The sequence below is a fragment of the Trematomus bernacchii genome, unplaced genomic scaffold (genome assembly GCF_902827165.1).
Source record: "Trematomus bernacchii unplaced genomic scaffold, fTreBer1.1, whole genome shotgun sequence".
Lineage (NCBI taxonomy): Eukaryota > Metazoa > Chordata > Actinopteri > Perciformes > Nototheniidae > Trematomus > Trematomus bernacchii.
Genome location: NW_022987801.1, coordinates 898084 through 912679, shown reverse-complemented (window position 1 = coordinate 912679; position 14596 = coordinate 898084). Strand labels below are relative to the sequence as shown.

The following is a 14596-nucleotide window of genomic DNA, read 5'->3' as shown; positions in this document are numbered from 1 at the left end:
GCATGAAGGGCTGCCAAAAAAGTAGGACAGACAGTCAGAGCGGTGGGGGGGGGGGGGGGGGGGGGGGGGGACGGGGTGACTACTAAGCAGTAGTCAGGAAAATAGCATGGGTGGTACCAAGGGAGGAGCGAGCTTAGGTCACAGGGCCACCTGTTTTGAAGCGGTGGCTCTGAAAAGGGGCGGCGGTTGTGTCAGGTGTTTGGAGACCTACAGATACCAGCTCAGTGTCTTGGTGGACTGAAGGTATCGATGGATGTACGACAGGAGCTTGAGGAAAGAAGAGATCCAAGATGCCATTCCCATATTAAGATTTGCATTAGGAGCATGGCTCTCGCTAAAAATAAGGCCTCGGCGAGAGCGCTGGGGACAAGATGGCGTCCAGGCAGAGGGTCAGAGGGTAGATGTGCTCTGTGGGCACAGATGGACGGAGAGACATGGAGACAGTCATGAAAACACTTGTTTGTGCAGCTAAAGAAAATACAGGCAGGATGTGTGTCTTGTGGCCCAGTGAAATTGAATAGCTTTAACAGCTTATTTTCCATTTGTTTTATTATGTTAAGCGTTGTTTATCAGTTTTAGCAAGGTCTTCTGAAGCCAAAATATATACATGGCTAGAGCTAAGCTAAGCTAAAACCCTGATAGTATTTAATCAACTTGGTTTTAAACACTGTTATTGAATTTACTTTAATAAGGTTTGGTTGTAAACAAACCAAAGACAGACGACAACAAATCAGGACCCGCCCAAAACATAGCACGTCTAACATTATTTTTTATAATTCTTTTGTGTTTTTATAAACATCTGTCTACTTTAATGTACCATGATTCTATTTTGACTCTGTAAGACATAATTATAAATAAATCCAATAGTTACAATAAGATTGCCCTTAAATGCTTGTAAAATGCACCTTGTATCCCTCATCAAAAATAAATATGATGTAGTAATGTAGTTAAAAGAAAGTCAGGCCTATAACAATAATTAAGTTATCACATTTTGGTACAATTGCAATAATTTTTTGGAAAATAAATTAATGTCGAGTGGGCTGTACCCGGCTGTTGGCCTGCCAATAATAAACCAGAGGCACAATGCTGTCACTACATTATTATATTTCAGATACACTCATTTCTGGCCTCATTAATTCAGACAGTCAACATTAATTCTGTGTTAGATTGAAGAAAGACGTCATACCCCGTGTCATGTGAAACAGATGAGACACATGTCATGTATGTCATGATTCTGCACACGTCAGGTTGTGCATGTGGAGCATATTTTGGTAGACCTGATCTGAGCGGAGAAAAGAGAGCTAGAAACCCGGGGTGGGAGAGAAAGATTGATGTGAGCACGGAGACGCAGACAGTGTGAGATCATGTCAGCTATTAGTTTACAATGAGGAAGGGGAGTGGGGGGCTATTAATAACGGGGTGTAATATGATCGGCCCGCATGGTGGGTCGGAAAGGGTGTTGGCTTATTTAAATGCCAGTGAGGGAGTGGTGGGATCTGGGCATTGGTTGGGGGTCTTTATTAGAGTATTAGGATTGTGTGAGGTATATATACACATATTTATCTCCTCGTTTGTGTCTGTCAAAGTGTTGGATTACAAAGTTAATCATTTGTGCATTGATGTGACCTTAAGTGACTTTACAAAGTTCAAAAACTGAGAATCGTACTACATTTCCCATGATGCAATTATGGTAGCAGTAGTTTTTTGTTGTTGTACTCTATGCCTCATCTTTGCAAAGACTATTTAGATTTTATCTCATCGACTCACAGCCTTTAAAATTGAAGAATTTGAAAGCTAAACCTTTTATCCAAAGTGACTTGCATACATTCAGTACTGTGGACAATCCCCACAGGAGCAATTTGGGGTGAAGTGTCTTGCCCAGGGACACAACGACATGCTGACCGCAGTGGGACTCGAACTTGCTACCCCCTGATTCCAAGTCCAGCACTCTATCCACTTAGCCACAGCCGCCCTATGATCATAATAGCGTCAAAGCAAAACTAGCCCGTATACCTGAAACGACTAGTGCGTCATACATATATAATACAAACTAAAGCTATGAACCCAAAATGCAAACTTCAACCTCCGCAAATATTATTACAGCTTCTAGAAGTTTTCCTAAAAAATCAGCTGTATCTATTTATAGCATTTCCTTATAGAAAAACATTACGTGAAAAGAAGAAAAAGATAGTGGATATAAACAAATGGCAGTGTCGCACAGTGTTGAATAAGGTGATTTGACAAAGCAATGGAAACATGATTAAGATCTATTCAACAAAACTGCACCAAATGATTTAATAGTGCAGTATATTGTACAATATCAAATGATATATAATGATGGCTTACTTTGTGCTGTCTTTATTCCTACAGAAATGATTTCTCCTATCTCAGCTGCCTGAAAGGCTTCAGGTTACACAACTCTGTATGAAACATTTTTGACAAACAGCAGGCCGGAGTGGCAGACAGCAGCAGGGTTTTACATATTTCAAAGACCTGTGAGAGTGCATGCTGACAGAGAGTGGAAGAGACTTGACACAGAGATAGAAATAGACTCCTTTTACTTTATTCATCGCCACGAGAAAGAGGTTTGAAAACTGAACTCTGACTGACATTTCCCCTCAAATATTAACAGTTATGTGACAGCTCAGGGCCCCACTCTTTAAAGGCAGTGTGTATGCATGTGTGTGTGTGTGTGTGTGTGTGTGTATGTGAAACTGTGTGACCTCTGAGGTAAACAGCACCCTCCTCTGGCGGTTGCAATAACTAATTCCTGTTGCATTATCTCTTTATCCTCAAGCGAGAGGGGTACAAACAAGGTGTGTGTGTGTGTGTGTGTGTGTGTGTGTGTGTGTGTGTGTGTGTGTGTGTGTGTGTGTGTGTGTGTGTGTGTGTGTGTGTGTGTGTGTGTGTGTGTGTGTGTGTGTGTGTGTGTGTGTGTGTGTGTGTGTGTGTGTGTTTTGGCGACCGGAGGGTTTACTCAAACATCTTGTTTTATTAGATGAGACCATAGACTGTATGAGACCCACAAACAGGAAATTAATTTCATGCGGGGGATGGAAATTAGATTAAAATGAATACAATTAAAGCAAATTAAATCCATCCATCAGGCTGAAAAAACGAAGGTGTTATTAGTTTTTAACCTTGAGCAATTTGTCATGATTAGATAAAAAAAAAAGGACATTTATTCATCAGAACATGATCAATTAAATGGTACAGGCTTTCATATAAGAGCTTAAGTTGTAATTCAAGAGGTTAAGATGACATTACAGTCCTTATTGCTTCGTCCTGTTACAGTAATGACTGAACGGTTCCTCGCTGCAGGTCTGGAAGTCATGCGTCACCTCCTCCGCCGTGACAGAAGGGTGAGAATGTGACACGTCTGAGTCGGGGCACTAATGAGATCTGAAGCCTCCGTGGCAGGAAGACAGAGTCCGTGGGGTAACGGGGTGGAGGTGGGGGGTCGAATGGGAACAGAGAAAGGTGTAATGGCAAAATTGAAAAATGAGCTGAGAGGGGAAGTCATGTATAGAAGAGGAAATGAAGGAACAACGGCACGGTGACGACGGAGAGAGGAATTAAATAAGGGAGTCTGAAAAAGGAAAATGTGCCAGTGTGACTAATTACTAGGCCTTTATTCATCTGCATAATAACTGCAGGGTAACTGTGCTCCATGGATATAATGGTGCAGAATAGTTAAATTGCACAAAAAAAACAAAAGGTCTTGAAGGCAATTGTAAAAAAACAGAAGGTAAAATTAAAGCACTATATTTTAGTTCCAGTATCCGATATTCTCTCCTTTTTAAAGATATTTTAAAGATTGACGTCAACAACAGAGAAATAGAATGAAGATAAGACTCGATGTATGCACTCTTAGAAATGAAATATGGATGTTGTTTGCATTAATTGCTTTTTTTATATTGAAACTACTAAGTAAATGCACTTTTTACAATTAAATCAAGAGACTTTAATTGCATTTATGTAAAAGTTCAAAGTTTTGGGATTACATTACCATGTTGTGTTGTATTTAAATGGTAAAGTTATTTAAAACGCACTGATTGTCCCAAAGTGCTTGCCGTACTTTCTCAGCACATGCGCTGTAAGACTGGGGACATGTGTCATTTGAATCCTGTGACTGTGAGATGACAGAACCGCATTTTTTCCCTTTCCTGTGCCATCCTGCGATGTTATGGTAAGTTTCTTAAATATTAACATATATTAAACACAAACGGTCCCTGAAATACAAAAGTTGATGTGTATTTTTGATTTCCCTGCTACCAACTGTATACTTTGATGATAGATTTGAAAAGCGGTGCAGCCTAGCTAACAGCTAGCTAACAGCTAGCTTAACGGTCACTTTTTAATTATGTTCCCTTGCACTTAAAAGTGTTAGAATATGTCACAAAAGAGGTGACATTTCAAGCTTTGTCTGTATAAGTCAATCGTTATGTATTTAATGATTTTAGCTTGATGTGGTTATAATAGTAATGTTAGCTCTTACCAAAAGTAAGTGGACACGTTTTTTCCCTCCTTTTTTTTAAATTTTTTTTTTTAAATGTGCTTGATTTAAAGATTTGAGAGCCTGGTTGCAAACATCTCCAGTGCCAAAAAGGTCATAGTCAGTTAAGGTCTTCTAAGTCTATTAAAAATAACTTCATCAAGTGTAACGCCCTGAGGGAGGTTTTTTTGTTCAATTGTAAAGCTTATTTGGAAGAAATAAAAATCCCATCTGTGCACTGTACTGTTGCGTCAGCCGGAGCCGTGCCTGGTCGTTACGTTAATTATGTCGGCCAGGAATATCAAAGTGTGAATTATTTAAAGCATGTACAGGAACACACTCAACAAGCACATCTTCCATTAAGACAGCTCTTAAATAGACACGTAATTCACCCGAAAACGTGTTTCTTTATAATAATCAGAGAGAGAGAGCAAGATTAAATAGTGGCAGGTACTTCAGCCGCAGATGCCACTATTTGCTGAGACAACTGCGGCTGCTGAAGGGGTGTTACTCTGGGTGCCGAGCCAAGCGAATGTGTGTGGCAGTTGCCACTTACCTGCCGTGGCAACTGCTTGTGTTTAAACAGTTATTTATCGTGGAAAAGTATTTCCATGTTCTGCTACTCTGTAATTCTACTCAATTACATTTCAGTGGGAAATATTGTACTTTTACAACACTACATTTATTTGACACTTGTAGTTACCTTTTTAGATAATGTTTATATTCATATACATGTACTACTAATTTACTCGGTTCTTTCCAAAATATGCTCTATATTAACAAATCACAACATTAAAAAAATCTTGTATATATGTAGATTTTTTATTATAAGAACATTCATTTTTATTCTATGATGCAACCCTTTTACAAAAGGCTTTCTGCACAAAGTACTTTTTCTTTTGATACTTTATTATATTTGGCTAATAACACTTTGGAACTTTACCTTAAGTATTATTTTGAACTTGGGACTATAGCAAGTAATGGAGTATTTATACTTTTACTTTAGTACAGGATCTGAGTACTTTTTCCACCACTGCTTAAGATCCAGTAATGGGTTGCTATATCCTGCACCTCACACCCTGAATTATGTTAATGGCTGCAATAATAGTTGTTATTTACAATACATTTGGATCATTAACACATTTCTCTTTTTCTCTAGGTTTTGAATGTGGAGATGCAAACAGTGTACTGAGACTCAATCTACAAGGTACCAATTACTGAAGCACTATAAATTAAAACACGGCCATTTTGGTCAGAGACACCCATATCCATGCACATACTATGAATGCCCATGCTCTTTCAAAACATGGAATGCTCTTAAAACACATTTAAGTAGATGTCATGTTGAATCTTTACCTGTATTAAGTGCAGAGCTATTTTAATAGATGCACATGTATAAGAAAAGAACCTCAGCTGAAATTCTTTGTTTGGTTTACACCAGTAGATGTCCTGTCCTTTCTGCTATGACACTTGATGGATATTATTAGCTTTAAACAAAACATTTGAACCTGTATCACAATGTGTTGCAGGTAAACGCAGAATTCACCCGCATCACCACCGTTCCGCTGCTGCCTACCTTCATGTCTCAACTGGATCGCCATTCGTCTCAGTTGATGAAGGTTTTCAAAAAGAAGGGGGGAACAGCAGGACGCAATTTGGGCCTGATCATGGCAGCCATGGACAAGGTATGTAGTTGTAATAAATTGTGTAGTTTGGGCACTGCAACACCATATTCTCTTTATCTCTCTCTCTTGTTGTCCCTCTCATATAAATATATTTTAACCTCTCTGACCCCCTTTCTTTGACTTGCCAAAAATCAGCACACAAGCATAATCAGTATTCTTGTGTGAAGATTTTGAAAATGTGTTTGTCCCTCAGGATCCCACAGTTGAAACACGACGGGACTGTGTCCTTAAAGCGCTCTGCGTCTACTTCAATGAAAGTTCCGAGAGCTTCATAAAGGAATATTTGGTAAGTTGAAACATAGCCAAACACAGATATATATATATATATATATATATACACCTGAACATCAGCAGGAGAGGACTCTTTAAAGTGGAGACACTACATACTGATATACACCTGAACATCAGCAGGAGAGGGCTCTTTAAAGTAGAGACACTACATACTGATATACACCTGAACATCAGCAGGAGAGGACTCTTTAAAGTAGAGACACTACATACTGATATACACCTGAACATCAGCAGGAGAGGACTCTTTAAAGTAGAGACACTACATACTGATATACACCTGAACATCAGCAGGAGAGGACTCTTTAAAGTAGAGACACTACATACTGATATACACCTGAACATCAGCAGGAGAGGACTCTTTAAAGTAGAGACACTACATACTGATATACACCTGAACATCAGCAGGAGAGGACTCTTTAAAGTAGAGACACGACATACTGATATACACCTGAACATCAGCAGGAGAGGACTCTTTAAAGTAGAGACACTCCATACTAATTTGAACCTGAACATTTGCATAATATGTCCTCTTTAAATAAAAATAATTGAATTTGTTTTTTATTCAAAGTATTTGCTGCTACTTTGGTTATATTGTTCATGTACATTTACAACTACATGTATTTATTTACAATGGATCCAATAAAAGGATTTGCTCATTTGTTTCATATTATAAAATGATGTGTGTCAGGGTTCTCATACTGATAATCATGAATACTATGTTCTAATCCCACTTTAGGATGTTGAACTTGCAACAACCCAAATGGAGCCAATGGTATTGGGACTCTATCTCGTGAAACACGAAGGAGCAGAACCCGGGGAACCACTTGCGGATGTTGGATGATGGACCATCATCGAGGGTGTTGGAGTGCTGCGAGAGCTGAAATACTTGGCAAATGGATGGGCAGTATTGCTTGGACTGATTTACAGCCTCAATCTGAGCTACCCCAAGGACCTGAAACATACATTTGAATTCATTCAAAAAGTATTGATGGGGTTGGATGGCAACAGACTGTCAACCAAGGTGCAGGTTCTGAAAAACAGATTACAAGAGTAATCCCAAGGACAAAATACTGTGACAGAGATAACGTCCAGTTCATTTCCATCTCGGTACATTCTCTCACACACACACACACACCACACCACACCACACACACACACACACAGAGAGACACCACAAACACAGAGACACACACAGACACACACCACACACAGAGAGACACACCACACACACAGACACTCACAATTGTATTTCTGCTTTTGAAAGTTCAAGACATATGTTCATGTGTATAACAGAGGCAAAGATCTACTGTAACACATTATGTGCTTGAGCAATATTATGTGATGCGTTTCATCTAAGTGTTTGGAAAGACATAAAAACACCATACTTCATAGTAAAGTTGCATTTTATAAAATGTTCAGATAATAAGTCATTATTGTAGCTTTTCAGCCCACATGTTAACTTCTTGAGTCACTCGTGTTTCTCATCACTGTCAAGTTCAGCAGCTGTCATGGGTTTTTTACGCAAAGAGCTTTAAAATTCTAATATGTGCACCTACCACAAATGGGCTGTTGGAGTTAAGTGTTTTTTTGTTGTTGAATTGTTGTGGCAATTCAGATGGTTGTTTGCAAAATGCAATGTTATAAGTGTAAAATGAACATTTAAAATAAAGTGAGCGGAATACAAATTACTGAGTTGGAGTCATTTGAATTACTTATATTGATAGAGCAATTTGGATTAAATTATGTTAAGTGCAAATAACACAATCCTACAACATAAATGGAACTAATTTGTGTTAAGTAATTACAACCTAACTGTGTTAGGTAAATCAGTGCAAACTTTAAGTAAATTCAACATAACTGTGTTAAGCAAATACAACATAACTGTATGATGTAGCATTTAATTAAGATGCTTTGGTAAGATTTACTTAAATGCAAGAAGTAAATATTAGTTTACTAGTCTGTTTCCTATTTACTTAGCCTTGTTACGTGCAGCCGGTTGACATAACTAGATTAAGTAAATCTAACATATCATTTCTTTGAGTGTGTGATGCATCTTCTTTAAAGAGTCCTCTCCTGCTGATGTTCAGGTGTATATCAGTATGTAGTGTCTTTACTTTAAAGAGTCCTCTCCTGCTGATGTTCAGGTGTGTATCAGTATGTAGTGTCTCTTCTTTAAAGAGTCCTCTCCTGCTGATGTTCAGGTGTATATCAGTATGTAGTGTCTCTACTTTAAAGAGTCCTCTCCAGCTGATGTTCAGGTGTATATCAGTATGTAGTGTCTCTACTTTAAAGAGTCCTCTCCTGCTGATGTTCAGGTGTATATCAGTATGTAGTGTCTCTACTTTAAAGAGTCCTCTCCTGCTGATGTTCAGGTGTATATCAGTATTTAGTGTCTCTACTTTAAAGAGTCCTCTCCAGCTGATGTTCAGGTGTATATCACTATGTAGTGTCTCTACTTTAAAGAGTCCTCTCCTGCTGATGTTCAGCTGTATATCAGTATGTAGTGTCTCTACTTTAAAGAGTCCTCTCCTGCTGATGTTCAGGTGTATATCAGTATGTAGTGTCTCTACTTTAAAGAGTCCTCTCCTGCTGATGTTCTGGTGTATATCAGTATGTAGTGTCTCTACTTGAAAGAGTCCTCTCCTGCTGATGTTCAGGAGTATATCAGTATGTAGTGTCTCTACTTTAAAGAGTCCTCTCCTGCTGATGTTCAGGTGTATATCAGTATGTAGTGTCTCTACTTTAAAGAGTCCTCTCCTGCTGATGTTCAGGAGTATATCAGTATGTAGTGTCTCTACTTTAAAGAGTCCTCTCCTGCTGATGTTCAGGTGTATATCAGTATGTAGTGTCTCTACTTTAAAGAGTCCTCTCCTGCTGATGTTCAGGAGTATATCAGTATGTAGTGTCTCTACTTTAAAGAGTCCTCTCCTGCTGATGTTCAGGTGTATATCAGTATGTAGTGTCTCTACTTTAAAGAGTCCTCTCCTGCTGATGTTCAGGTGTATATCAGTATGTAGTGTCTCTACTTTAAAGAGTCCTCTCCTGCTGATGTTCAGGTGTATATCAGTATGTAGTGTCTCTACTTTAAAGAGTCCTCTCCTGCTGATGTTCAGGTGTATATCAGTATGTAGTGTCCTCTACTTTAAAGAGTCCTCTCCTGCTGATGTTCAGGTGTATATCAGTATGTAGTGTCTCTACTTTAAAGAGTCCTCTCCTGCTGATGTTCAGGAGTATATCAGTATGTAGTGTCTCTACTTTAAAGAGTCCTCTCCTGCTGATGTTCAGGTGTATATCAGTATGTAGTGTCTCTACTTTAAAGAGTCCTCTCCTGCTGATGTTCAGGAGTATATCAGTATGTAGTGTCTCTACTTTAAAGAGTCCTCTCCTGCTGATGTTCAGGTGTATATCAGTATGTAGTGTCTCTACTTTAAAGAGTCCTCTCCTGCTGATGTTCAGGTGTATATCAGTATGTAGTGTCTCTACTTTAAAGAGTCCTCTCCTGCTGATGTTCAGGTGTATATCAGTATGTAGTGTCTCTACTTTAAAGAGTCCTCTCCTGCTGATGTTCAGGTGTATATCAGTATGTAGTGTCTCTACTTTAAAGAGTCCTCTCCTGCTGATGTTCAGGTGTATATCAGTATGTAGTGTCTCTACTTTAAAGAGTCCTCTCCTGCTGATGTTCAGGTGTATATCAGTATGTAGTGTCTCTACTTTAAAGAGTCCTCTCCTGCTGATGTTCAGGTGTATATCAGTATGTAGTGTCTCTACTTTAAAGAGTCCTCTCCTGCTGATGTTCAGGTGTATATCAGTATGTAGTGTCTCCACTGGGACATGTCTCCATGCTTTAATGTTCAAAAAGCTCTTTATTTTTCTCATACTGCCTGTGCTGCAGCACCTCTTTTCACCCTCTGTCTGAAACCAGAGCCCAGTCTGCTCTGATTGGTTAACTGGCCGGCTCTGTTGTGATTGGTCAACAGTTTAGAAATCACGTACAATGTGTTGGAGCGCTAGCCAATAGGAGCGCAAGTAATTATAAGTCGATTTTATTCATCCTAAATTGGGAAATTCTCTGACACGGAAGCATCTAAACAGGCATTACACTTGTGTTGAAAATATATATAAAAAAAGATAAACATGAACAACAAAAACTATATACATAAAAACAGTAGGAAAATATCAATACAGTAAAATAGGAGAAATGACGGAATCCCCCTTAGTTTAAAAGCAGGTGGATGATGGAAACTCTTACTTGATTTGGACCTGCTGTCTATTAAATGTGAGTAACTTTTCCAAATTAGACGATCTGTGTGTGTGTGGGGTTGTCGAGTCACGATCCCACACACAAACACACACACACACACACACACACACACACACACACACACACACACACCACACACACACACACACACACACACACACACACACACACACACACACACACACACACACAGTCTGGCCCTGGTGCTCACTCCCTCTCTGCACCACTCCCACGGTCCGTATGCTGCCATAACTGTTGCTCAGCGTCTCCACACACACACTCTCCTGCTCTGACACACACCAGCGTTCCCTCACGGAATCACGGAACAAGATGCACTGGTTCCAAAATCACATGGATGCACAACACAGATATTTAAACAGGATAAAACACACACACACACATCTTTGTAAAACACAATCCTCTCGGTATCCAAGCAACCAGACAGGGCAGAACAAGTGTACTTTCACACACACATCAAGGACGTACAAGTAAAGATTTCCTAACGTGCAATTTTGTATCATTAGCAGGTAAGGCCTTGACATTTCCAGAAGAATGGAAGCAGTGTGTGTGCAGCGGCTGTGAGGGAATGAGATTATTTACAGTTCAGAAGTCTCAGTCTTTCAGGTGAGTAGCTTTTGAACATCTGCCAGACTTCACCTGTCCTTCAGGATCACACTGAATGAAAGGGCAGTGCCGTTAGACGTTATGAAATATTCAATACTACATTTAAGCGTGTAAATAAGACCTGAATTTACCTCAGTCCAGACCAGAAACAGAAGTAGCAGAACCGATGAAAACCTCAGCAAACCTCAGCAACATTTCAGCATTTGTATCCACCATGAATATTGGGTCAGTCGGTGAATGAAGCGTGAACTAAAAGCGAACCTCATCTGAGGTGTTCAAGTGGCTTATAATGATCTTTTTATGAATGCTTGAGGACATCTGTGTGTGAGGCTGTGAGCCATAAGTTACTTTCCGACTCTCTAGCGTCTTTCCTTCTTGTAATACTGAGAGATTAGTTAGTCTCTGTCAATAAAAGTCAATATGAAAAGAGCCTCTGACAGTTGGTGGATGAGATGTTGCTTAGTAACCGAGAAACGTGACCGACTGACAGATTGAACAGTTGGTGTGTGTGTGTGTGTGTGTTGATGTGTGTGGGTATATAGTAAGTGTGCATGTTCTGTGTGAGCTGTGTAAATGTGTGAAGCAGTGCTGCAATACATGACTGATATTGCAATTCAATATGATAGTTGATTTAAGAAGGGTTGATCATTCTTACAAATATCTCTCATTATCATTGAACAATTATAATTCTTGTTTTTCCTACAAATAACTCTATCATTGAAAAATAAAAAGAATCTCAGGAGAATCTGTACCAAACAAATACGTGTTTGCCTAGTTTGTCGAATATGATTTTAAGGCTGGTATATCTCTGCAACTCCAACATATTTTAACACATAATAAGCCTTTAACAAACATCGTACTTCCTGCGATTTTAACATTCTATTAGTCCATATTGCGATTGCGAAGTTCAATTATTATGCAGCAATAATGTAGAGAGACATTTAGGGGCAAATACAAACATTTAAAATGCCTACAATCTGGCCGCCATTGTGTTCACTTGGTCCCAATGTTCTGAAAACTACAAACCAAAGAAAATACTTTTTTTTTTAAAAGCCTAAAATCAATAGAAAGATGGTGGTTCAATCAGAAGCCAGAGATGTATTTTTGTATTTGGGAAACTTATAATGTGGTGATGAGATGTTATAGTCTTGAATCTGAAAAAGAATAATGAAAATAATGCAGAATTAGCTTTCTGCTCGCCTGGTGTGTTATTATCTTTTCCGATCTAGAATACCGTTAACCTTAAATTGGTTCCCGAAGCAACACCCTCCATCTTTCAAGATTTTTCACACAAATGAGTGACTGTTTTCCAACATCTCACATATTGCTGGCTGGTATCAGTTCCAGGCTGAGGACTAAGCGAAAGAAGCTGCTATTCCAAAAGTCATTTTTCATCCAAAAATACGTGTCGTTCGAGCTTCACAAGTGTGATTATTATCTTGTTTTCCTTTTCAATTATCTTTTGATTTTTACAAACCAAACAAATAAAGCAACTAACGGAGAGAAGATGAATCAGCAGATGAGTCCATTATCAAAAAGTAACTATTCGTAATGTCCGATACAAAACACTTACACATCAGGTCAACAAAGTATAACAGTAGCTAGCTTAACATTAATGATGAGTTATGAGAACCTAATGGTATAAATATCAGCCAACACCAAAGTCTTGTTCGTTCAGAAAAAGACAACCACTTAAAGTTTGTCTTTCTTTTCACACACACAAGTTGAATCAATGCACATTATTTCTCCAACACACCCCCTTTCCCCCAGACACACAGCTACAAAATGCAGCAGCCATTTCTCTGTTGTGATTAATGAGCTGCTATCAATACCTCTGCAGGTTTCGGAGCAACACCTAATGCGACACCCCTTTTCAGGCCATTACTGCAAATTGTAATTGGCTAACTGGCCTTGAGGGGATGGTACAATTAAGAATCTTGCTGGTAATTTAGACCTGTTATCATTGCAGAGATGTCTGACCCCCGAACTGGCCTAATGCAGCGGTCTCACTGCGGGGGACAGAGCCAGCAGAGGCACTCATCATAAATACGAAAAAAGGCTCGGAAAAGTGTCGAGAATTCATGTGAACAGCGGGAGAAATCATCAAATCTGACTTCTTTGTCCAAATCAGTTTGTCTTGTAGATTATTTTTATAAAGTACGTCAAAAAAGGCCTGCACTAATATTTTTGCACTTTCTATGTACAATTGTGCACTAATGTACATTCTCAAATATTGAAGTGACTGTTATTTTGTATATTGATTGTTGTGTTTTTATTTAGGTCTTAATGTGAGCACATGTAAAAATGTGTCTTTGATTCTGTATATTTATATATACATATTTGTATATATATTTGTTTTATATTTGGGATTGTGGGAAACCGTATTTCTATCTCTCTGTCTGTACACACAAACCGGAAGATTGACAATAAAGTTGACTTTGATTTGGCGTACAATTAAAACATAAAATAACCCCAAAAACGGATACAAATCCAAGTATCAATGGAAGAAAACCCCCCCGAAATATCCTCATTGTCACGTGTGATGAGGCCCGTTGTATGACACGATCCCAAAATAAATATCCTTCAGTTTATTCAGTCATTACTCATTGTAGCGTCAGAGGGATGCAATTAGCAAACTACAGTACAACGAGGAGCCTGACACATTTAGACGAGGCTCGAGTATTTCAGGAGGCAAAACTAAACTCTCCATGACTCAAGTCGACCCGAGGAGGATTTGATCTTGACTTGTGACGATCATTTGAGAAAGGCATAATGTTAATCCCTAAAATAACTCATTTGATCAGGCTTTATTCGAAAGTGGAGCTGCAGTTAATTGAACTGGAAGACTTACTTACTGTATGTTGATAATATGTGCTTTTCCTCATAGGGTTAAACTATGAAAAACGACCAAAATAGCCACGTTTAATATCATCCTTCACATTCACACCTGGTAAATATACCAATTCAAAAGGGCGCCATATTTACAAGAACGTTTTATATTGTGCATAATAATAGTATATTGTATTTAATTGCAGAAGCAGCGCAGCAGAAAGCATTAAACGGTGTCACGGCTTAACAAGGGATGTTTGTCTCTCTGTTATGAACACTGCTTGGTGAGGTTTGTCATTACCGACGCTCTCTGTGTTCATAATGGGTCTGAATGATGTCCTGAGCTGCTGGTCTGCACTTAGTACCGTCAGTCATTATACCTCGGCCTTTAATATCTGCTGCAGTCGTGTC

The 14596-nt window shown here is 38.9% G+C and overlaps 1 long non-coding RNA gene across 2 annotated transcripts; it reads left to right on the top strand.

Annotated features, from left to right (window-relative positions):
* Positions 1–4105: 4105 nt before the first annotated feature.
* Positions 4106–6429, top strand: LOC117498112. Of its 2 annotated transcripts, XR_004557540.1 has the most exons (4): positions 4106–4189; positions 5655–5702; positions 6025–6180; positions 6374–6429. It is a non-coding gene; the product is annotated as an uncharacterized LOC117498112 (long non-coding RNA). The 2 variants fall into 2 exon arrangements; XR_004557539.1 differs by lacking the exon at positions 4106–4189 and having other exon boundaries at positions 5289–5702.
* The last annotated feature ends 8167 nt before the right edge of the window (positions 6430–14596 follow it).